At 36.4% G+C, this 25,908-nt stretch overlaps 1 long non-coding RNA gene across 2 annotated transcripts in view; it reads left to right on the top strand.

Moving 5' to 3' along the window:
- Positions 1-25,664, top strand: part of LOC308617266 — a 70,754-nt gene extending 45,090 nt beyond the window's left edge. For both annotated transcript variants that reach the window (XR_014015843.1, XR_014015844.1), the window contains one exon: positions 25,561-25,664. This is a non-coding gene — a long non-coding RNA (uncharacterized lncRNA). The remainder of the gene's footprint in view (positions 1-25,560) is intronic.
- Positions 25,665-25,908: the final 244 nt, after the last annotated feature.

Genomic DNA, 25,908 nt, shown 5'->3' with positions numbered 1-25,908 from the left:
CTCTTTAGTTGCCAAAGCCCTTTTCCTTCCAGGTTCTAAACCTAGGAGAATTAACCTGTTGGGTTACAAATAGCTACATACGGAAACCAGATTGATACACAGCAGCCAGGAATTTGCATTTTAGTAATAAACTTTGGACAAACTAAAATTTTTCTGGAACATGCTGGGATTTCAGGCGCTGTGACCAGATTCTTGGAAGGTATTTTGAGGCAGAGATATTTACTGGAGATCCATCAAAGGCATAAAGCTGTTTCCTTAGGTTTGTACAATCTAATCTTTTCTAGTTGCAGGATAACAATTTATAGTTAATATTAGTGATAGTGGAAGAGTTGCTTTATTTAACAGAGAAGGCTATGGATGGTAATGGTTAATGTCTCTGTGTTTAATGTGTGGACTGAACAGGAAAGATGAACCCTTAGAAGTAAAAGGCATACAGGGGGACATGACAATTGAAAGAAATGTCAGAAGGAAAGCAAATGCACTAGGTATTCTTTTCAGAGTAACAGTTTCCTTACCATGACAAGAAACAGAGGGAAGGAAAGATTTCATGCTTATAGATGACAAGCAATTTTCTTCAATTACAGTATTTCTCTAGTACAGTGCTGTCCAACAGAATTTCTGTAATGATGGAAATTTGTTTATATCTCAGCTGTCTAGTGAAGTACCTGCTAGCCACTTGAAATATAACTGGTATTACTGAGAAAATTATTTTTTTAATTTCAATTAAATTTAAATAGCTTGATGTGGCCAGTGGCTACCATATTGGACAGTGCAGCAGGCAAAATAGAAACTGAAACCATTTCTCCAATTTTCATTCCCGTCAAATTAAACACGATGATTTTTTGTTAAGTTTTTCTTTTTTCTAAGTATTCTGAAGGATTCGGAGTTATATTACCGGTAGTACCACTTAGCTTTTACCTGTGAGAAATCTAAAGCGAGTGAGATGCATCAGACTTCCAAGCCTGGATCCATCACTTCAGCTATCACAAATAGTGTTATTAAAATAAAAATAATTTCACAAACATACATTAATGATGCCTGTCCACAGAGCATGCAACTCATTTACATAAAATTGTTTAGGCTGTTCATAAGTTAAAGTAAAAATTATTTAAGGTGATGGTTCCCTTTGTGCCAGGGGAAAATGTGCTCTCTAGGAAAACATCAGCCAGTGACATGAACCTCATTCCTTAGTGATTAGACATTGAGTGGAAAGAAAGAATGAGTAAAAAGAAAGAGAAGGATATAATGTAGGCTTTGCAAACTCAGATGTCTACAGGACCAGGGCATATGATGTAAATATGTGACTTGCAAAGTCAGGCTGAGTGTGAAGCAGAGGGCGCTGCCCGACCCCCACCCCCGCCCCAGGGATTTTACTGCTCTGGTTATTCCAGGGGCCACCTGCTCAGCCAGTCTGTCCCCAGCAGCATGCCACTCCTCCAACCCGCTTGAGGCAGCCACCTGGCCTCTTTCAAGCAAGTTCAAGCACCACAGTACTACAGGATTTCTACAGTTTCCTTCAGCTCCCGTACCCTTTGAATCTAGGATTGTCAATCCAATAAAAATTTTGTTTTAACCAAAATACTATATTTTGGAGTTTTGATGCATAAGGATAAGTTTATAAGTAGTACAAGTATTTATGGGGTGGGAATTTGGAGATTATTACATGCAAATTTTTCTCCTATGTAAACTACTATTCAGTGTTTATTTGCATACCAGCTCATAGCCTCTAAGTTAGGTGGCTGCCATGGGCATAACCTAACTAGTAATATGTGTGCCTTATATATTTGCATAAATACTAACATATAGTCAAGGAACTAGTCAAGGAACATGGTGCTCAATGAATGTTTAATGAGTGAATGGTGCAGAGATGCCTATATATGAATGTAATTAAGCTTTTGTACAGTAAGAATAATTACCCAACATCTTCATGATGAAAGAAATTATAAATCTTTTGATTGTGACAGTGCCTGACATGGTAGTACTCATTTCATTTCGTGCTTTTGATGTAGTTTATGGCTCATTATGCAGTGGCTTAACTATTCCTTTTACAATAGGTTACTAGGGTTCCTATTTGAAAGCACTAAAAAAAGTGATATTTTTTAAAAATTAAAAATCTTCATGAGCTAAGAAAACATACTAATTAATTTTAAAAGATGTCTCTTTAGTGGTCCACAATTAACAGATATCACTAGGAATTAATGGTGTGTATGGGGGAGTGGTAGGCATTACTACATCTTTTTAAAAATAAATATTCCTTATGAATCACATAATTGTCACTAATATCTTAGAACTACTGAGTTTATTAGACGCTTTCTTCTAAGAGGAGAGAGAAAATGGATAAAATAGGTTATTCTGTAAATGTAAATTTAGGGAAGAACCTCTGAAAAGAAAAAAAAAAATTGCAGCTGGGTGGAAGTTAGGGAGAGGCCTCAGATGACTTCTAGTTTTCGGAGGGATTGTGCCACATACCTGCAAAGAAGAAATCGGGATAAAAAAGAAATTAGAGATGTGTGAGTTATAAAGTGGGACAAAATAAAGTCAGATTTTGTGTCTTCCTTGGACAATCTTCACAAGTAATATTACCATTAGTATTTATAATAATACCACCAGAAGAATGAGTGATTGATTTACTTTTAAACTCCAGATTATTTGTACTGATGGTTGGTTGTTATATTCAATGCAAGTACATCTGGTATTTTATGTTTCATTTTAATACAGTGAGAAGAATTCTAGGTCAATGGAGAAGGGCATAGATTTTTAGATAAAGAGTACAAATAAATGATACGTTAAAAACTCTCATTTTGTTCATATTTACTTTTGGCTGCGTTGGGTCTTCGTTAGGTTGCGAGGGCTTCTCATTGCAGTGGCTTCTCTTGTTGCGGAGCACGGGCTCTAGACTCGAGGGCTTTAGTAGTTGTGGCTCTCAGGCTCTAGAGCACAGGCTCAGTTGTAGCACATGGGCTTAGTTGCCCCCCGGCATGTGGGATCTTCCCGGACCAGGGCTTGAACCCGTGTCCACCGCATTGGCAGGCGGATTCTTAACCACTGCGCCACCCGGGAAGCCCTGTTAATTCTTAAATATCATCATGTTTTGAAAGCTTTGAACCTTGGTGTTGATGGTATGGTTTTCTAGGTTTATGAAATTAGAAATTATTTTTAAAGTTCAAAAAATATTAGAGCTGACAAAGATCTTAGAAATAATTAGTCCTGACCCCAACCTTTTATAAGTAGAAGAACTAAGCCTCAGTTTGAAGGTGACATGGCTGGTTGATGGCTGAAACCAGTGCAGAGGTCACTACACCCAGCTCCCCCATTCAGAGCTCTCTCCACTCCATCTGACACCTCAGCCACAATTAATATTCCAAGCGATCTCATCAGAGTCTGAGATGACAAGACTCATATACTTATGTGGATAATGAGACCAGAGGTTGGACACCTGGCAATGTGATGCATCACATGATCTTTCCAAGTTTCCATGTTGAAATATGTCCTATCTTAAATACACTGCCCAGCTCCCAGCTGTCTGTCTCTTTAGAAAACATGCCCTACCCGCTACCAAGAAGTAAGCATCTCCCACCAAGTTTGAGCCAGGTGGAAGTGCTACATAAAAATAGAAGAAATGGGGCCTCCCTGGTGGCGCAGTGGTTGAGAGTCCGCCTGCCGATGCAGGGGATATGGGTTCATGCCCCGGTCTGGGAGGATCCCATATGCCGCGGAGCGGCTGGGCCCGTGAGCCATGGCCGCTGGGCCTGCGCGTCCGGAGCCTGTGCTCCGCAGCGGGAGAGGCCACAACAGTGAGAGGCCTGCATACCGCAAAAAAAAAAAAAAAAAAAAAAAAAAAAGAAGAAATGACATATGTTAGTGATACACTTTCTAAAATGAATGCATTTTCTTAAAATCTTTCTGTATTTCTTTTAGTTTTTTTAAAAATCATGTTACAAAATATTTTAGATAAAATAGTTTTCTATAACTAGTTGAAACTTATAGTTAATTTATGGTTATATCAAAAAAAAATTTCTCAAAGAGTGTTGAGCCACTTAAAACCCCTAGAATATAGATTATTTCAGGCATTATTTTATTCATCTAATTAAAATATTTTGAGGGTCAACCATGTAGAAACAATCAACTTCCTTTTTTTCTTTAAACACACCTGGCTGTTAGGATCCTGTTGATAGCTTCTGCTTAGTTCATGGCTAGTGAACTTCTAGTCTTTTCTCTTAATGTTGTCAGGGCCCTGTGGCCCTCCCTTGCTGACATAAGCCCATCTTTCCCGGTCCTCATCACAATAGCCCCCTAAGTCCTGTGACCTCCACACCCAACCTCTAGTCTATCCATTCACTATGATGGTATATTCCTACCTCAGCTCTCACCAGTGTCCTCATGACCAGTATCTCATCACCCCAAAGAGAATGCAAGAACCTTGGGATTCGTGTCTGCCATTTGTCATTGAGAAAAAGTTGGCAACTATAACTCAAGATACTTCTGCTCAACTACACCACAGGCCCACAGTATGAACCTAAGTGGACCAAGGTATCCTTTGGTGGCCTGTGGCCCTTCTCATAAACTCTGGGAATCAGGCTACAGCCCTTTATCTTGTGAGATCTTTCCAACTACTCATGCATTTTCATCTTTTCATCAAATTATTATCCCCAACTCTGGGGCCCAGTGGGTGTCTAGACCCTGGGTTCTCCTCTTCATTTCCCTCTCTGACTCTTTTATATTCCCTAGAAGTTCTGTTAGTTGTCCTTCTGTTTGGGTAGAATTTCATATTCTCCATTTTCTTTTCTCCAATATCATGCTATATCCTTAATAAAGAGCAGATGAAGAGAGAGGAAGGTGGAGGAGGAGAGAATTTACAGAATAAAATATCACAGTGAGAGGGCTTGAATACAAATGTAATACTAAAGAAACATAGCATTATTCCACGTATACAAGGAAGACACTTCTGATGGGGTAGCTAAAAATTAAAATAAATGACAAATGATCCATAGCTTCCCTTTACCCCATTCTCTGCTATCACCCACACCCCCCATATATCTCCAATTAATATCTTTGGCTATGTGTAGGGTGTATATTTTTCTCAGCTTTGGATTAAGTATTCTTGATTTTGTTCACTTTTAATGTCAGACTAAAAAAAAATTATGCCAGTATTTAAAGTCAATGTTAAGTATTTATACCTGCTTGTTGTGAGTCCTCAAGGAGAGGTCAATGGAATGCTTCAGTTATCTGGGGCTTATCTCAGTCATAACCCTAACTCCATCTCCTTCCCTTTCCCTATACCCATCTCCATTCTCAAACAGCAGTTTTCAGCAATTTGCTTGTGTTATGTTTTGGGATAGTTTTCATTGTGTTTATTTTGCTTTGGGATTGTAAGCTTCATGGAATTGAAGAATTTTATCTATTATTTCTGTCCCCTGCTCTCCCTCCTTTCATTCTGGGTCTTCTGTAAACTAGACTGCTTTATATTGTCCCTCAGGTCACACTGAAGCTTTGTTTATATTTTTTAGTCTTTGATCTTTCTATATTTTACTTTAGGTAGCTTCTTTTTCTATGTCTTTACATTTACTGATCTTTTCTTCTGAAATGAATATAGTGCTGTTAATTTTATCTAGTAAATTTCTTATTTCAGGTATTTTAACTTTCATCTCTAAGAGTTCCAGTTTTTCTCTTTTATATCTTCTACTTGTATCCTCATTATGTTCATGTTTTCCTTTACGTCTTTGAGGATGTGGAACGTATTTATATTGATATCTTAAAGTCCTTGTCACCAATTTTATCATCCCTTTTATTTCTAGGATTGTTTCCTCTGACTGATTTTTCTTTGGGTTAGGGGTCAAATTTTTATCTTTCTTCATATAGCTAGTAATTTTTTATCAGTTGCCGAACATTGTGAATTTTAGGTTGCTGAGTGCTGGATTTTGTTATATTCCTTTAAAGATTGTTAGACTGGGTGCACATTTTAGAACTTTGATGTTTCAAGGCTTTTTTTTTTTTTTTTTTCCCACACTGCACAGCTTGCAGGATCTCAGTTCCCTGACCAGGGATTGAACCCAGACCATGGCAGTGAAAGTGCCATATCCTAACCATGAAACCACCAAAGAACTCCCTAGGCTCTTTTTAAAGTCATTTTAGGGAAAGTCTAGAATAAAATTTTCTCTTGGCTATTTTGGTCCCACTTTTAAGATACAGGTTCTTCTGTGTACTCTACTGAATATCCAACAAGGCATCTCTACTCTGGTTGATGGGAACTCAAATAATTCCCAGCTCTGTGTGAGTTTTGGGAATTGTTCATCTTACAGCTCCAATATAATTATTCTTTCCCTGGAAGATGTTACCAGTCTGGACTCATGAGTCTTCATGGTATTCATGTATATTTGATACTTAGCCAAAGACTCATAGGAATCCCTAGTCAGATTGTTAGAGTTCTTTCTCTACACACTTCCTTTATCTCAGATACTTTGTCCTACAAGTTCTAACTGCTGCAGCCTCCTCAAACTGGGACATCTATCACCCAACTCAATGAGATTTCCAGGCTCATTTTGGTTTCCCTATGTCTATACTGCAGCCCAGAAATTACCTCCAAGCAAGAAGCTCAACTCATTTGCTTCTTCTCTCAGGGACCATTAGGTCCAGTTTCTGAAAATAGATGTATTCTATATTTTGCCCAGTTTTCTAGTTGTTTATGGATGAAAGGCAATTCTAGACTCTGTGACTCCCTTATGGCCAGAAGCAGAAATATCCTGCTTTTCAAACACGACTTCCTTTTAGGCTTGTGATTTTACTTCAGTTGCTTTTTAACACACAATATCCTCTCTCACCACTGTGCTTATATATGTACAAAATAAAATATCCCTGCATAAGTGATTGCTTTCTCTTAACGTTGTTGCTCTTCTCTCCTCTCAAGAAATTCTAAATATTTTTTCACCTAAATTCTTGACTGAATATGTGATACCACTTTAGGAAAAAGAGACATTTGTACTATAGATGGAGAAACAGGTAGAGATGTATGAGAAGATAGAACTAGGTCCTGTTTGCTCTCAGTTCCAGTTATCATGGGTGGTACCTGGAGTTGCAAGCCACCATAAGAATGAATTTTAGGGCTTCCCTGGTGGTGCAGTGGTTGAGAGTCCGCCTGCTGATGCAGGGGACACGGGTTCGTGACCCGGTCTGGGAAGATCCCACATGCCGTGGAGTGGCTGGGCCTGTGAGCCATGGCCGCTGAGCCTGCGTGTCCGGAGCCTGTGCTCTGCAACGGGAGAGGCCACAGCAGTGACAGGCCCGCGTACCACAAAAAAAAAAAAAAAAAAGAATGAATTTTAAACATTAGTGAAAATGAAAATTACATAGAGTTTTATCACAATTAATTAATAAAAGGTAATTGAAAGAAGACATTTTCTCTTCATGGTTGACTTTTATTTCCTATTCTAGGTGTTATATGCACCTCTAGGTTTTCAGTAAAACTCAAGATGATGTGACAGAAAGGTTTTGTATTAAAATTTTTTGAAATCTGGTCTTAAATGTAACTATGAAGTTAGGCAATTACTATTCATTCCAAATCCAGAAAAGGAAGTAGCTGCAGATCAAGTTAGGCAGAAATTGTCATATTTTTTTACCCTAGAAGATGAGAAATATAGAACTATTACCAAAATTGTTCTTAATATAACCATCATCATGAAGCATTAGTGAACATATAACTGAATAACTTTGTTCTGTTTGAATAAAAAAAATTCACAGATTTTATGGGATGCAAATGGTGCAAAGATTATATTGTACCAGTGTTTTTTATCATTATTCATATCTCTATAACACATTTCAACTGAAAAAATGATTTTTAAGTGCATAATTAAGATGTACTATGGGCCCTAGAGGGAGAATAATACTCAATTGATTTTTTTGTTATTGACATAAATCTTTATTCAAGGACATTCATAGTTTAATAATAGTGTTGGGTAGTGTAAATCTTATGAGTACATAGAATTACATTTTTAAAAAAATACTCATTTATGCATAAAAGTCATCCTAAGTAAAATTACTAACTTATTCAGGTAAATAGCAAAGGCCTTTATGCAACATATTTAAGTGCAATAGCCCTGTGACGTTTTTTAAACTTCAAATGTTCAGTAGCATAAACAGTGGTGAGTTTGCCTTAGATAATTTGGAAAATTGCCTGAAAAGAGTCAGGGTGCTGCAAATTATTTAATCCAACATGAAATCTATAAATTGGAGAGCTGTAAAGCACTGTGCACATAGGTTTCAAGATGTTTTCTTATAGTTATAGGACTATAGTCCCTTATAGTTATAGGACTTCTTTCTAACAATATCCCTTTCAAATATAACTGTTGTAATGGATGGTGATTCATTGATTCAGTCACATTTCTGGTCTTTTGTAATACAGTTCAAGACTGTATTGTTTTCTTGACCAAGCTAAAATAAAACAGATGCAAGTAAATCAGACAAAGATGTGAATCTGGCATATGAGTAGACAGGGGGTAGAATTAATGTTTCTTCCTCGTTTAGTTAAGCAATGCTAAATATATTCTGTTATGGTGAACAAGGAGTAATGCTTTAGTAGTAAGAACTGTTATGTTTTGCCAATTCTGAAATTTGTAATAAATTAAGCATTAAAAAAAGTAGAAGAGGAATGGGCAGAAATATGATACCAAAGTCTGGGAAATCTACTAAACAATAGGAAGACCTACAGATCTCAAAGTGTTAAGAGCAAATGCTCATATTAATTTTAAAAACAATTATTTATTACATGGGAACCTTATCCTATAGCCTTAAGCACCTTCTTAGTTACCAGGATAGTCCGTTCATCGAACCACTCATTCAGCAAATATCTACTGAATATGCGTGTGTGTGTTTATATATATACGTATATATATATGTATATATATGGGTGTGTATATATATATATATATATATATCTGTAAATAATGTTGTATTAAGTGACGTGGGGGATGCAAATTACATCTGATCAAAATGCAGCCATCTTAATACTCACTGTTAGCTGAGAGCAAGACTCCATCAGTACACAACAAAGCAGAATTCATTTTTAACACAATACATTTACATTTGCATTTTACAAGAAAAAAGAATCACTTAAAAATGTACCAACATGGGGCTTCCCTGGTGGCACAGTGGTTGAGAGTCCACCTGCCGATGCAGGGGACACGGGTTTGTGCCCCGGTCCTGGAGGATCCCACATGCCGTGGAGCAGCTAGGCCTGTGAGCCATGGCCGCTGAGCCTGTGCGTCCGGAGCCTGTGCTCCGTAACGGGAAAGGCCACCAACAGTGAGACGCCCGCGTACCGCAAAAAAAAAAAAAAAAAAAAAAATGTACCAACATGACCAAGGTTTATAAAATTAATTTACCCATCAGTTTGGATTTTACCAAGGGAGACAAAACAAAGTTTTAGTCAAAGACAAAATAGCCAGTTGATGCATAGGTGCATGGTCTGTGATGTTCTTGCTGGCAAGAAAATCTAGATATAATATGAAGGCACACTGGAAAGATGCTCAGATTAGTTAACAGGAACCTGTAATGTTTAAATAGGAAGCATGTGTTTAAAAAAACATATTCTGGACAAATCTTTTAATATTGATACTTTGTTGAAAACTTTACCAGGATATATCATATCCTATTATATCAGTTTTGCTTTTATTCTTAACTACACATTATATGTAGTAAAATAAAGAGTAAAAAAATCTCAACTTTAGATTAATTTTCTTCATTTTTTCCCTTTGAACACAGTTTTAAACAGAAATTATGATAGATTTAGATGTATAATAATTTTTAATAAAATACTCCAATGTAAATAAACCATTAGAGGAAAGGCAATGTCAAAAATTATTCATAAAAATTGATTATATTTACAGTATAGGCAAGGAATCATCTAAGAAACATTATTTATTTACAGTTTTCTTTCTAACTGAAGGAGAAGCTTCATCCTTCTTATCTTTTCAAATAATATTTTATGTCACTTGGAGAAAGAATATGATTCATCAACAATTCAGTATATTTTATTTAGGCTCTCTGTGTAACATTTTTGGAATTTTCAAGTGAAACAGCTAAAATTCTTACATTTAGAGTATATTTTAACATATTTCTGTCCTTTAGTATTGCTACCTAATTGTAAATGTGACATAACAAGATATAATTTTTAATTGATGCTCACCAACTGGGAATTGTTAATTTTTCTAATTTGCTAGCTGCTAAAGAACGTAGATATTTAGTCTGCTGAATGAAAAATTAAAATTACTTCCTTAACTTTATTTTAAAGGAAAAAATATTTTATAGCCCGATTATTTTTCTAAGGCATTAAAGTAAAGAGAGAAGGAGCATATTGATATGAGTAACTTTTAAAAGTAAATAAATAAATAAAATAGGAAATGGTAAAAAGAGAAAACTCAAAAACTATAGTAGTAAGAGGCCTGAAGAGGCAAGATGCCTAATGTCAGGACCTGAAGGACGAGGAAAAAGGAGGGGAGGGTAGAAGGAAGACAAAGAATACAGAAAGAGAGTAAAGGGAGAAAGGAGGGAGTGGAGATAGACAATAACTTGTCCAAGCCCACTAGCCAAAGAGTGCCAGTGTGATTCTGTAGAGGGTTGATGTGGAAGCCAGTTATGTAATGAGTGGTGTCAGGAAGTGGGGACAACTGGGTTAACTTCATACTTTTCATCTGGAAGGTGGGAGGAGAGTTGTCATTAGTAAAGACGTACTAATCATTCATGTTAGAAGAGGACTTTCAGTTGTGTGATTGTTTGTGTGTTGATAGTGTTCTTATCTCTCTTATACACAAGGTTACAGAATAATCATGTCTCTGTATTGTTCTACCACAGTCATATTGTCTGAGCATTGTTTATACTCTGAAAGTTAATCATTTGGGAATACTATGGCCTAGCCACCAGAATAAATGTAGATCTGAAAATGTCCTGATGATCAAAGTATTACCTACATAAAATAAATTCCTTAATTTTGAAAATAAAATAAAATTACTTCCTTAAGAACTAATAGTAGAAAAGAATGTTTAGTACTTGAATAATATATCATACATACAAAGTTTCTATGGTTTTAAAAATTTCTCCACTATATTTGACCGATAATTACTAATGAATTTCTATTTTTCTCAAAAAATATATTCTGGATATGAAATAAATAGAAGTCCTTATATATATCAACCACATAACTGTTATTCTCAAAATGGAAATAATTTGGGCCTTTTACTATATTTAATATTTTGAAAGAATCAATGTGTAGTGTAATTCCATTAACAAATTAAAACACCATAACTAATTATGTGCAGGGCAGTAGACAACATGCAATTTTTTTTTTTTTTTTTTTTTTTGGCGGTACGTGGGCCTCTCACTGTCGTGGCCTCTTCCGTTGTGGAGCACAGGCTCCGGATGCGCAGGCTCAGCGGCCATGGCTCACGGGCCCAGCCACTCCGTGGCATGTGGGATTTTCCTGGACCGGGGCATGAACCCGTGTCCTCTGCATCGGCAGGCGGACTGTCAACCACTGCACCACCAGGGAGGCCCAATGCTATTTTAAAAATTGTTTTAAATTAACTGCCCATGTCATCAGCATCACGTTTCTTATCATTCTAGTCTGTTTTATTAAATTCTTTTTTTTTTTTTTGGGGGGGGTATGCGGGCCTCTCACTGTTGTGGCCTCTCCCGTTGTGGAGCACAGGCTCCGGACGCGCAGGCTCAGTGGCCATGGCTCACGGGCCTAGCCGCTGCGCGGCACGTGGGATCTTCCCGGACTGGGGCACGAACCCGTGTCCCCTGAATTGGCAGGCAGACTCTCAACCACTGCGCCACCAGGGAAGCCCTGTTTTATTAAATTCTTGAATAATTCAGCTGCTGCTTTGTCCTTTGTTTCAATTTACATTTAATCAAAGAATAGTCAAGAACTTAGAGATTATTTATTCAAACCCCCTCATTTTACAGATGTAGATAGAAACTAAAGTCAAGCAAGGTTGTATGAGGGGCTTCCCTGGTGGCACAGTGGTTAAGAATCCGCCTGCCAATGCAGAGGACACGGTTGGAGCTCTGGTCTGGGAAGATCCCACATGCCGCGGAGCAACTAAGCCCGTGCTCCACAACTACTGAGCCTGTGCTCTAGAGCCTGCAAGCCACAACTACTGAGCCCGTGTGCTGCAACTACTGAAGCCTGTGCACCTAGAGTCCATGCTCCGCAACAAGAGAAGCCACCACAATGAGAAGCCTGTGCATGGCAACAAAGAGTAGCTCCCACTCGCCACAACTAGAGAAAGCCTGCACACAACAATGAAGACCCAATGCAGCCAAAAATAAATAAATAAAATAAATAAATATTTTTAAAAATTATTTTTAAAAAGGTTGTATGATTTTTTCCTTTATATTTGAAAGTTTAAACCTATAGAAAAGTTGAAAAAATAGTACAATAAAGCCTATATAATCTTCACCAATTGTTAACATTTGACAAATTTGCTTCTTCCCTCTATCTTCATACTACACATATGTACATGTGTGTATGTATATTAAACTTGCTGTTAAAGATCATAATACTTCATCTCTAAATATTTTAGAACATACCTCCTGATTAGGACATTTTCCTACGAAAGCACAATACTGTTATTACCCTCAACATTATCTACAGTAAATCAATTATAGCACCTAATGTTCTATTCACATTCAAATTTTTTTCTCCAGTATGTCCTCATAAACTTTTTCTTCAAAGCAGGATCCAGTCAAAGCTCATTTACGGCATTTGGTTAAGTCTCACTGGAGTATTTTAATCTAAAACAATCCCTATGCTTTTAGTTTTTGTTTTTAATGACACTGAATTTTGTAAGAGTTCAGGCCAGTTGTCTAGTAAAATACTCCATGCTTTAGATTGGATAATTATTTTCTTATGACTGTATTCAAGTTAAAAATTTTGGGCAGAAATGTTGCATAAGTGATAGCAATTCACTCTCATTGTATTAATCAGGAATCATAAAATGACATTGTCTCACTATTGGTTATCTTAAATTAGACAGCTCTATTAAGGTAGTAATTGCATGATTGATCCATTATAAAGATCCATTTTCCCTTTGTAATTTTTTTAAAAAAAGCTATTCACAGTGTGATATTTTAAAACTGAATATTTTGTTCTCTTACAAACTTTCACCAATTGATTTTCATATCTCTGATATCCTTGTCTAAATTTCCTGTTACATCACAGATTGCATAATGGTAATTTGCTAATTCTATCATTTCTTCTACATTTATTGCTAACATTTGTATGGAAGACAGTTCTTCTTTTTCAGGCCTCCTTATTTCCTTACCCCTTCCAACCAGTGTAAGGTTGATCACAATTTTCCCTCGGCCAGAGATCTCTGTCTCACACATATTCCTCACCTTCAGCATAGCAAATGCTCTGGTCCTTATCCATGCACTAACATTTACCATCCTGGCCATCCCAGGTATGCCCAGGGATGCACTCAGTCCCAATTTCTTTCATGGATTTAAAATGCTGAGGAATGATTGGACAAGGGATTCAGAAGAAAGGAAGGAATCAGGCTCTGAGTTTAAACTCAACAAGATTACAGTTCAATGGCATCAAAGTTTATTTATTTATTTACTTAAAATTTTAGTGGATATTTTCAAATGTAATAGAAGCAGAAAGAATAGTAAAATAAACCCCTAAATACCCATCATTCCATTTCAACAACTCAATATTTTGACAATTTTATTTCATCTATTTCTCACTTTATTTTTTTTCTTGTTGTTCGATTATTTCAATGCAAATCCCATGCATCATGTCATTCCATCCTTCATATGTCAGTATGTATCTCTAACTGACAGGGTTAGTGGTAGGCAGAATTCTAAGGTGGTGCCCCTAGATTCTTGGGCCCTGATATGTACACATTTTCTCCTAGTTATTCAATCAAACACTAACCTAGGCACTGTTTTAAAGGATTTTGCAAAAGTCATTAAGATTCTAAATCAATTGACCTTAAAATAGGAAGATTTTTCTAGGTGGGCCTGGCCTGATCATATGAGCCCTTTAAAACTAGGCCTAGAGATCAGAGACAGAGAAAGTCAGAGATTCAACACATGAGAGGGATATGATATGCAAGATACCCTCCATTACTAGCTTGAAGACAGATGGGACCAGGTGGCAAAGAATGTGGTCTGTAGGAGCAGAGAGCAGCCTCTGGTCAACAGCAAGTAAGAAAATGGGGACATCAGTCCTAAAGCCACAGGGAACTGAATTCTGTCCACAACCTATTTGACCTTGGACCCTAGGCCTCATATGAGAATAGCAACCCTGAATGTCGCCTTGGTTTCAGCAGTTTGAGATTCTGATCAAAGAACTCAGCCATGTTGTATGAGATTCCTGACCCACAGAAACTGTGAGATAGTAAATTCGTATTATTTTAAGCTGGTAAGTTTGTGATAATTTGTTACACAGCCATAGAAAACTAATCTTTTTTTTCTAAATATAACCACCCTACTATTATCGGACCTAACAATCACTGCTTCTTATATGTGATGTATGAGGGGTCCTAAAGGAGCTGGTAATATTGGCTGACATGTTAAATAGACATTTATGAACCAGTCAGGAGAGTTAACAACAGAATATAACCTTGTAACTATGGGGGAGCAAATTCAAACAACTAAGACACAAATTAACTTTTGGATCACAGCCCAGTTAAACTTGGAGTCTGTCTGTATTTCTGAAATTAATCAGTTAGAGTTATAATCAAATGACTGTGGAAACTAAGGAACTTAGAACATGTTAAATCATGTCATAGTTAACCTCCCATCTTTGATGAGTCTCTGCAATTTTAAGTAATTCCAATGAGTCATTTTTCTAAAAGTTTTTTGAGTGTGTGTCATGTACATTATGAGCTATGTCTCCCAAAGGTGCTTTTTCCTTTCCATTTTCTTTTATAATATCCCCAACACTTTATCAACCACTCCTTGTACTTCAAGGTTTGATTTTTAAATGAGCTATGTAAAGAAAAATTACCTAACAAAAAGATACCTAGGCATTAATAGCTTTTTATTCTGATAGTGGTTACACAGTTGTTCATCATATTATTTTCTGAACTTACCTTTATTTTGAATTTTGTTCCCAAATTAAAAAGAAATTTGTCATGTTCTAAGTATGACTTCTGCTGCTTCTAACATAAATCCTTTGTGAATTTTGATCTCTTGATCATCCTCAGTACAATACTCACTGGATATTTCTTTTGGATTTTGACTGTACATCTCCCTGAAAGCTTCATTTGCCCAACTAACTTCCTCAAGTATTATAACTCCTTCTTTAAAGACCTCTTCCGGATCTTCTTTCTTTTTAGAAGTCTTACCAGGTTTTGTGGAAAGAAATTATTGATGCATCTCACTCACCTTTAGCCTAAGAACCATTAATGATTAATTCCTGAAGTCATATAATTACATAATCAGACAGGCTGATTCCCATGCCTCTCTCTTACAAGTTGAGGCCTATTCTGGTTTGTAGCAAATATTCCATGTGTGTTTCTTGACAACAACAGAAGCTATGTCAAGTGAACTTGCTTTGGATGTAGAGCAATCAGCACAGCCACACAAGATGGGCTTGTTGTGAAAAAATTTCAATCAGTGGTTCTAAATATGAAAGACATATTTTTTATGAAAGATTTCCAAACCATACATCCACAGTTATTTCAGTAGCCTGGATATATATGTTCTATAAGAATATGTTCAAAGGGATGGAGGTGATGGTGTGAATAAGAAGTGTTATTGAATGTATAGTAGCTTTGTCATTAAGTATTTTCCCAGTCTGTGAATAATAAATATAGAAATGCAGTTATATAGGAGTCTGCTATATTTTTATGTAATCCATTTCTGAAAAATTTATATATATATATATATATATGAATCTGGAAGGCTATATATAAAAATTGAATTGTAATAATCCCCAGCTGATTGAAACAAAAATGATTTTTATAGTTTTATTACCCTTATAGTTTTATGATGATCACTTATTACTTCTATAACTCCCATTCACCAAAAAAATCCATTTATATACATAGTATGTATATATACATATATACATATATCTACATCTCTATCTAGCTATTTATCTATCAAAAAAAAAAAGACAGTATTTCCAGGAATCAAAAGTGCTTCATGTCCTGACACTCAGAAAACATTGGGAACCACTGATTCAGTTGAGAACACAGAATAAAGGATTTGAGCTTTGATATTTTTGTAAATTTTCAGCCACTATGAAACATAAGTGTCTTCATTTGAAGCCTTCTAAAAGCTGAGTAACTGCTGGTAATTGGCTTTTGGGAAGAACAGAATGCATTAAGCCTCATATAAATGTTTTGTAACAAAAGGCACATTGTAAAGCTTTATAATATGACCACCAGGGGCTCAGTCAGTAGTGGCCAAATGGATATCCATACTTGCCATCAAGTGTCAGAACTAGTCTCCAAAAGTAAAAAATATTTAACTGTATTGACAAAGACAGCCACCTCCAAAGAGCAGAGATTAAATCCCACTAAGAAATACCTCTTCTCTTTTGATGCTTACAGTCCCACAAACTGAATCCCCACGACATTCTCAAATATATATCTCATCATTGCTCAAAACAAACAAACAAAAAGCAAGTAAATGACACCAATGTATCATTTTACAAGAGCTTCCACCATTATATAACACCATTGTTCCCTGGAAGTCTTGTTATAAAGGGGACAGAGCCATCTCACAGAGGCTATGATTTGCTGCAGTCACCACCAATGGCTGTTGCACTGTTTTCTCTAGTTTTAGGTGTGGCCAGTCCCCAGCAGTTTTCCTCTGGGGACTTCTTTTCCTGACCTGACCCCCATTTTGAAACATGTTCCTCTGTTGTAGCGGTTTTGTGCCACTGAAGAAGAACATATCCTTTCTTTGTTTCACCACAGAAATAACAAACATAGCCCTCTCCCAGTTGGCAGAAACAAAGTGTTTCACTAACCATGTAAAATGCCTCTGCTCAGGAATTTGAAATGTTCGTACAGAAAAAGAGTGTTTCTGACAAGAAAGTTTTTTGTTAATGTAATTCATCTGCTAGCAAATGAAGACTCTTAGAATTCATATAATCATTTGATTAAAATCATAATGAATGTTCCAGGAAAGAAAAGTATTATATCTTTAAATCATTTTGTTTATGAAAAATGGAAAGAAAATGGAATGTTGATCAGAAAATTTTAATCAAGAAGTTATTCAAATATGTTAAATAGATTAAAAATTGAAAAATGTTTTCAAAGTTCTCTGTTTTATATTACTTATCCAAGAAAACTTGAAAGACTATTATTTGTATTTTATAATTCACTAGTTCCAAATGCATTTTTTTGAGAAACTGTTATGGGCAAGAACCTGGGATGGGATGAAAGCAAAGTAAAGCAACTTTTTCCCACTTTGGAGCTGACAATATATAGTATATTTGCTTGACTCTAAGACTCTTATTGTTTTCCTATTTGAATACGTCTCAAATCAAGATTGACCTTTAAGTTAATGCATAAATTAGGAAAAAAAGTTTAAATTATTTGTTCATCATACATTTGATTCCATCAATCCACTGTACCTGATTGTCTAGAAGCAGGATTCAGAAGTTCGCACACCACGTAATGCCATGGGAATGTTCCAAATCTCATTAGGGACAAAGGAAGGCATAGCAAGGTCTTGAAAGAATCCTGCTGAACACCAGATTATTTTCCTGGCTACTTCACTCTAAGTGAATAAGTATTTCTGCCCCTAGAGAATCTGACATATGTCCTTATAACTCCATACAAGAGGATTATAGAAAAAGGCATCATTAATTTGACTGGGAAATCAGGAAAGCTTTAAGGATGCTGTAGGTGCCGGATTATTTTTACTGAAGCATTGTTTTGCTTACATCATTTCCCTGTTCAAAAATGTTAACTATCTCCCTATTCTAAGACCCTAAACTTTGACTAAGGACTCAGTTTCAACTGGACTTCTGTTGACTCCTCCTGTACTCTAGGATCTGGTCTAGGGCTGTGCTGTCCAATGTTACTGAGCACTTGAAATGTGGCTAGTGTGACTGAATTTTTAATTGTTATTTAATTTTAATTGTTAAATTTAAATTTAAAATGATACAATTTCTATATTGATTACATTCTGAAATGGTAATATTTCTATACATTGAGTTAAATAAAATACCTTATTAAAATTCTTTTTACCTGTTCCTCTTTAATGTAATAACTAGAAAATTTTAAGTGATAGATGTGGCTTGTATTACATTTCTGTTGAACAGTCCTGGTCTAGGAATAATGAAAAAGCTTTCTTTTACTGATGATATTCTATGCTTCAAGAAAACATGCTTCCTCCTCCAGAGTTTCCCTCCTGATGTAAAAGGCTCTGTAGCTGCAAGTGAGAGAAATCTAAGAATTTGTTGGCTCAGTTAGTGAAAAGAACAGAGATAAGAGTTCAGGCATAGCTGGAGTCAGGGACTCAAGAGGATGTCATCAGAGCTCAGTCTCTTCGATAGCCAATCTCAGCAAAAGCAGAGTTTAAAATGTCCAGAAATAAATCTCATTGGCTTGCTTGAGTTACATGCCCATCTTTGAACCAGTCACTGTAGCAAAGGAAAAGGATTAAACTTGCTTGCCAGACCTTGGTCACATTACACCAATGTCAGAGTGTGAGGACAGTCAATGCCACTTACTTTACATGGGCTGATACCAAGGGTGAGCCTGTTCGTCAGAGAAAAACCACGAAAATTGTTTCCAGAAGAAAAAGAATCAGTAATGTGGGTAAAAAAAAGTACAGCTACCTGCAAGACTTGATTGCCATGCTAAAAAAGTGTTTTTTTTTTTCTTCTTCGGGAGTCATATTTCAACACACCATTACTTATGGTGCCCTTTGTCATCTTTTGATGCCTTCTCTCTGGCTTCTTCTATTATAGTCCTTCACCATCCCTTTCCCAGCCCTTCCAGCTCACATCTCTTCCTCTGACTTCCATGCCTTTTCCATTTGCAACCTCTCATTTAAAAACCCATAAAGTCCTACTCTTCTTTCCAGTTTCAGTCCAATTATCACTTCCTGTGAGCTGTGATTCTCGATTCCCCTAGCCTAGGACATCTTCTATAATTTTCCACTTTTGTGTTCCCTCTGAAACTGTACACCTTGTAATATGTCACTTTCAAATTAACATGTATAATCTGTTTGCACGACAGAACTAATGTAGATGTTGAGAGTAAGGTCTGCCTGAGATGGTGCATTTTAAAGGATCAATTTCAGGTGATTTAATGAAGGAATGATTGAGAGGTGTTGGAATAATTAGGAACCAATCAGGTACAATAAAGCACCTATAGGTTGGTGATGGTAGGAAGCCATTGCCACCTCTAGACCTGAAAGGCAAGAAGAACCGTGTTACTGGAACTTGGTCAGTGCTATGTCTGAAGAAGAAAGACAGGCAGAGAGGATCTGCAGCTGCAGGGAGAGGAATCCTGTTACTTCCTAAACTGTGCCCTGACAGGATGAAGGGGATAAAATAAATACTCCAAATTCTCTCTTCTCTATCTTATGCTGGTACATCCATTGGCTGAATTCAACCAGAAGGAAGAGGGCAAGGGAGCCTAGTAATGTGGTGAGTAGAGATCAGCTTCTCGGCAAAGAAGCAGGGCAGGAAAGAGTGAAACAGAGAATAACCTGCAGAGTCCAGTTGTTCTTTTTGTGTTCCCAGCTCCTAATATAAATCCTTACATATAGCAGATAATAAATCTTAAACAGAAGAATGAATGAATGACTCTCCAGAAATCTCCTATATTCCTGGCTCTCTTCATTCATTTTTCTTAATGAATACAATAAGTGTAATATAAATGTGGAACTAGATGTGATTTACTTTGTAAACCTTTTGCAATGTTTTCAAATAAATAAATACTTTCACAAATTAGAAGAAAAATTTTTGTCCAACTGTGTGTTCTCAAATTAGATTTGGAAATTATCAGCATCATACTTATCAGGAAACTTACTCAGCTTTGCCCTTTACCTGGATATCCAATTAATTCTTCCAGCACCCCAGTGAAGTTGATATTCTCATCCCCTTTTTCAGATAAGGAACTGAGCATTAAAGGTACTTGAGAATGATCAGACATTGCTTTCCTCTTCGATTCTCTAGCTGCACGAAAACAAAACAGAAAAATTACATGAATGCTTAAATATTAAGGGCATTTCTATAGGAAGTTAAAAATAATATCAGTGAATCAGAAGTACTTCTCTCACCATTAAGATATGCAGAGAGAAAATGAAATATTGCTACTTCTGTGGTTTTCAAGTGACCATGAAAATATATCTTCAGAAAAAATAGTGGCTAAAAGCATGAATATATTTTATTTTAATTGAAATCTGTTTTCAGGGACATATGCACAGATGCTTGCTTACTTTTAAGTGGTAAATGCATAATAGGAAAAAATGAAGGGAACAGAGATTGAGAATCATAATGATAAATGTGGATGAAAATAATGGAAAATATGAAAGCTGTGTAATATTTTTCCAATCTAGATGATTTTTGAAATTTCTTTGAAAGGGTATTTTGAACATTCTGAATGCAAACTATGACAATTACTATGCTATTGCCTTTCTTTATCAAAATATCCTTTCATAAGAAAATAACGCCCAATTTTTATTTAAAAAAGGTATTTTCTTATATCAGATATATTATTCCTATATTATTCTTAATGCAAAATATGTAATATTAACACATAAACTTCTAACACATATTTAAATATATCTTGCAGTTAAGTGCTACTTGGCATGTAGAAAGAGCAAACATTTTATTCACTAACTCTAATGCTTGTGATAACTCGGTAGCAATGAACACGATTAAGGTCTAAACTGTAGTCTCAAAAAACCCTGTCCTACTAAAAAGGAACCAGGGTCCTTTAGAGAAATGACTAAGTTCACGCCTATGGTAGGAAATATACAAAATAAGCCTCGGTCATCTTGCTGTTCCAAAAAGCAAGTGTATTATCAAAGAATATTGGAGTCATCTCAAAAAGTTAGAGTAGCCAATCACTGGAGCATTGAAAAAGAATGATGACAATGCAGTGAAACAAGATAAATTTAACCCTACAAATCAATAAGATGTTGACATTTATCCAATAAACAAATGTCTAGAATGAAAGAACATACAATTTACAAACGGGAAATAAAAAGTGAGATACAAACATTACAATATGTTCAGTCTCCACAATAATCAGAGAATATAAATTAAAAACATTAAGACACCATTTTCTTGTCCATTAGATTGGCAAATCTTTAAAAGTTTCAGTCTATTAAATACTGACAAAAGAGCCAAAAACCAGGAGATGTTGGAAGCCAAAAGGGTAAATCTTTTCTTGACTGGGCAATTTGGCAGTGACAATTAATATTTTAAATGTATATACACTCTGGAGCAACAATTCTGCTTTCCTGTATCTACCTTAAAGAAAGACTTGCACATATTTTTAAAGAGACATTTATAATGTTGCTGACTGGCTCTAGTTTTGTGAAGAAGTTACACAAATTCTGTCAACAGAGGAATTAGATATATATGAATCAGTTCAAAAGAATAACTTGGAGGGCTTCCCTGGTGGCGCAGTGGTTAAGAATCCACCTGCCAGTGCAGGGGACACGGGTTCGAGCCCTAGTCTGGAAAGATCCCACATGCTGCGGAGAAACTAAGCTCGTGCACCACAACTACTGAGCCTGCGCTCTAGAGCCCGCATGCCACAACTACTGAAGCCCACGCACCTAGAGCCTGTGCTCCACAACAAGAGAAGCCACCGCAATGAGAAGCCCGCGCACAGCAATGAAGAGTAGCCCCCACTCTCCGCAGTTAGAGAAAGCCTGCCCACAGCAACAAAGACACAACGCAGCCAAAAATAAATAAACAAATAAATAAATAAATGTATTAAAAAAAAAAAAGAATAACTTGGAGATACCTTCAAGCTATGTTTTAAAGTTAAAAAAAGCCACAGTGAAAAACATACAGTATGATGTTATGTATATTTTAAGAACCCCAAAATAGGCTTCCCTGGTGGCGCAGTAGTTGAGAGCCCGCCTGCCGATGCAGGGGACACGGGTTCGTGCCCCGGTCTGGGAAGATCCCACATGCCGCGGAGCGGCTGGGCCCGTGAGCCATGGCCGCTGAGCCTGCGCGTCTGGAGCCTGTGCTCCGCAATGGGAGAGGCCACAACAGTGAGAGGCCCACGTACTGCAAAAAAAAAAAAAAAAAAAAAAAAAAAAACCCAAAATTATTTAGTTCCATATGTGCTATAATATATGTATATGTATATTATATATACATATATAACTGCACAGGAAAGAGGTCTGAAAATATATGCATCAAACTGATATCATTGGTTACCTTAGGGGAGGAGAATCATGTTAGAAGGAAATAGAGTAGACTTCTGCTTTATCTGTATTTTTATACTATAAACACAATAAAATATTTAAGTATTCTTTATTTCATGATTTTTTGAATGTTAAGAAAATCATCTTCCAGTGATTCTCTAAGGAGGGCATTTAAGGCCCCATTCTATGGATGAGGAAAGAGGGCTCAGAAATAATGGCTGACATGTGCAAAGCTAAACAATAGTAGAGGTGAAAATTAATTCAGGCTGGTCTTAGGGTTTCCAGGCAAAATCTTTTTCTCTAGATGACAAGTAAAAATGATCTTGTATTTTGCACTGGTCAAAACTTCTTTAGAGAGATATTTAGGTTGGAGACAGATTTGGGAGCAGTAAGTATTTGCCTACTGAAACCATGGAAATATATTGAGGAGATTGTGGGTAAGAAAGAAGGGCAGGCCCAGAACAGAATCCTGAGAAATGGCAACCTTCAGTGGATGAACACAGTTAAGGAACCCTATCAGAAAGTCAAAGAAGCAATTGCTCCATAATCAGAAGGAGAGGGTGAAGTCAAGAATTCAAGCACAAAGAGCACGTCTAGGAGGAGGAAGTGGTCAACAGTGGCAAATGTTGCCAAGAGGTCAAGTACGAGGGCTTTGACGTGTCGTTTGGATTTGGTAACAAGGTCATTCAGTGACTTTGTCAAGAGTCTTGGTGTATAGGAGAGACAGAAACCAGAATGCGGAGGGATGAAGCATGAGGAAGATAGGAGGATTTAACAGTAGGGTAGGTCCTCAAAAATTTAAACAGAATAATCACATGATCCAGCAATTTTACTTCTGGGTGTATACTCAAAAGAATTGAAAGCAGAGACTCAGATATTTGTACGCTCATGTTCATAGCAGCATTATTCACAACAGCCAAAAGGTGGAGCAACACAAGTATCCATTAAAGGATGAATGGATAAATAAAATATGGTATATACATATAATGGAATAGAAACAAACTATGGTATATACATATAATGGAAGAAAATTCTGACACATGCTATAACTTGAATGAACTTAAGTGAAATAAACAGCCACAAGGACAAGTGTTCTATGAGGTACCCAGACTAGTCAATTCATAGAGACAGAAAGTAGAATGGTGGTTGCCAGGGAATGGGCAGCAGAAGGAGAAACTCGGATTTATTTTTCAATGAGTGCAGAGTTTCAATTTGGGAGGATGAAAAAGATCTGGAGATGGATGATGGTGATGGTTGTACAACAGTGTGCAAATGCTTCATTCCTCTGGACTATATGCTTAAAAAATGACAATAATGGTCAATTTATTTTATATATATTCTAACACACACACAAACACATATACACATACAGAGGGTATAAGGAATTGAAGGAAGTCAATGGTGACAACTTTCTCAAAAAGGAAAGTAATAGGGCAGTTTAGTCAGAGGAGATTTTTTAAGATGGAGGAACCTTGAGCATATTCACCAGCCTGGAAAGGATTATTAGAGAAAGAGAGATACACATCCACCACCTGGTAAAAGGGACACAAATACTGAGCTAGCACATTAAAATCATCCACAGATATTGAACACTATGCTTCCAGGAGTGATCCTGGGTCTCTGGGGAGCAGATGGGCTTAATGTTTTATAATAATACTCATATACAGTAATATTGAACATTTCTCAAAAAACACATAGCATCTAAGCAATGTTAATTACATCAATAATAACTTTTTCTTCAAAAGTTTTTCTACAATTATCTCACTAGAGAATTCAAATCAGATTTTATATTGGTGACGCTATGGAGGGGTTTTTGTTTGGTTGGTTTGGTTTTATGGTTTTTGTGTGGGAGTGGAGGCAGCTTTCTTAGTATTGTTTATTCATTTACTTTTACTGCAAATTCACATTAAGTATGACTTTAGGTGAAATGGAAAATGTTTCCATTTTTTAATCATCCCCTAATTACTTTTTATTGCCTCTTTGAAAATATGGTTAACTAAAAAGCAGAGTGTGATACCCTGAGAGCGTGGTAGTTTCTAAAGTCCAGAAAGTAATTCTTGCAATCTGTGGAGGTTTACATAATTACTTAATTATTCTTGCAATCCACCCCCTTCCTCTTCCCCAACGACCAAGGGAGGTTGGGAGAGACCGCCACATACAAATTGCAGCTACCCATTTGCTTCTATTATCCAGTAACCTGGGAGAAGTACATACATGAGTATTTCTTTTTTTTTTTTTTTTTTTTTGGCAGTACGCGGGCTTCTCACTGTTGTGGCCTCTCCCGTTGCGGAGCACAGGCTCCGGACGCGCAGGCTCAGTGGCCATGGCTCACAGGCCCAGCCGCTCTGCGGCATGTGGGATCTTCCCGGACCGGGGCACGAACCCGTGTCCCCTGCATAGGCAGGCGGACTCTCAACCACTGCACCACCAGGGAAGCCCCTGAGTATTTCTTTTTATTTGAAGTTGGAAATAGTATTTGTGTTGCTCAACTGTTTTTATGTCCTTTTTCAAACATTGTCCCTACTGTCCTATAGATATTTTTAATTAATGCCCCATCTTGTTAGAAACTTAACCAGTTAAATGTTCAACATTGCAGGATCTGCACCTGTTTTTTATTCTTGTGGCTGAAGTTGAGAGAGACCATAGCTCATGAATAAGCAACAGTTTCAGTTTTGCAATGCTTTATCTATATGTAACAGGCAACTATTCATGGGAAAGGAAGTTTAAGACTTGTAGGTAAAAAACCACTACTCAGATTCCAGGAAAATGCCCGTTTATTGAAGTTTTTTTTTTCTTTTTCTTTTTACAAAATATCTGTAGTCAGATTAGGATTTAGGTCATACTCTAAAGACTTTACATTAATTAGCCTTATAAAAACAAGTTTATTTCTCATGTATCAGCTTGATAATTTTCTTCCATACAGAGCAGTATTTTCTGTTCCTCTATGATTATCATTTAGCCACACAGGAAATGTTTCCTCATGTAAATGAGCATTACTTAAGTATAGATTTCAATAACTTTTCTAAAATTTGCTTACACATATAAATATGTGTATACATTAATTATGTATGTATACACATAAATTATAGCCTGTTACCATGATTTCAAGTGTACGCTTTGTGAATAATTTTCTGTTCTCCATAGAATTTATAAAGCATAATGACTCTGGTGTTTCACAACTTCCTCTTTTGGTAGACTATCCTTTTGCAGAGGGAAAAAAAAATGTGTCTAGAGAAGAGAGCGGAGCAGAGAACAGAGCTCTTAACTCAACTATTTAAGCAGCTCAACAAGCAACTGTAAATAAGACATAGAGGTAAGAAGAAAGTTTTACTTGTTATTTTTCATTTTATTTGGATTGCTACTTATAGAATAAGAGTTTAAATTGCTGGCCAGATTACAAAGTAGGTTAGATAAAACCGATACGTCTCTCAAGTAAGTAGTCAATATTTCAAATGAAAAAGTTTAGTAAATTTACGTTTCAACTTCATACAACATTTAAAAAGCTGGAAATTTTAAAAGTTCTTATCAATCGCTGAATTATTT

Source organism: Mesoplodon bidens, assembly GCF_964165515.1.
Source record: "Mesoplodon bidens genome assembly, chromosome: 5".
NCBI classification, from domain to species: domain Eukaryota; kingdom Metazoa; phylum Chordata; class Mammalia; order Artiodactyla; family Ziphiidae; genus Mesoplodon; species Mesoplodon bidens.
Note: the sequence above shows the minus strand (reverse complement) of the source record. Positions and strands in the feature narration are given on the sequence as shown.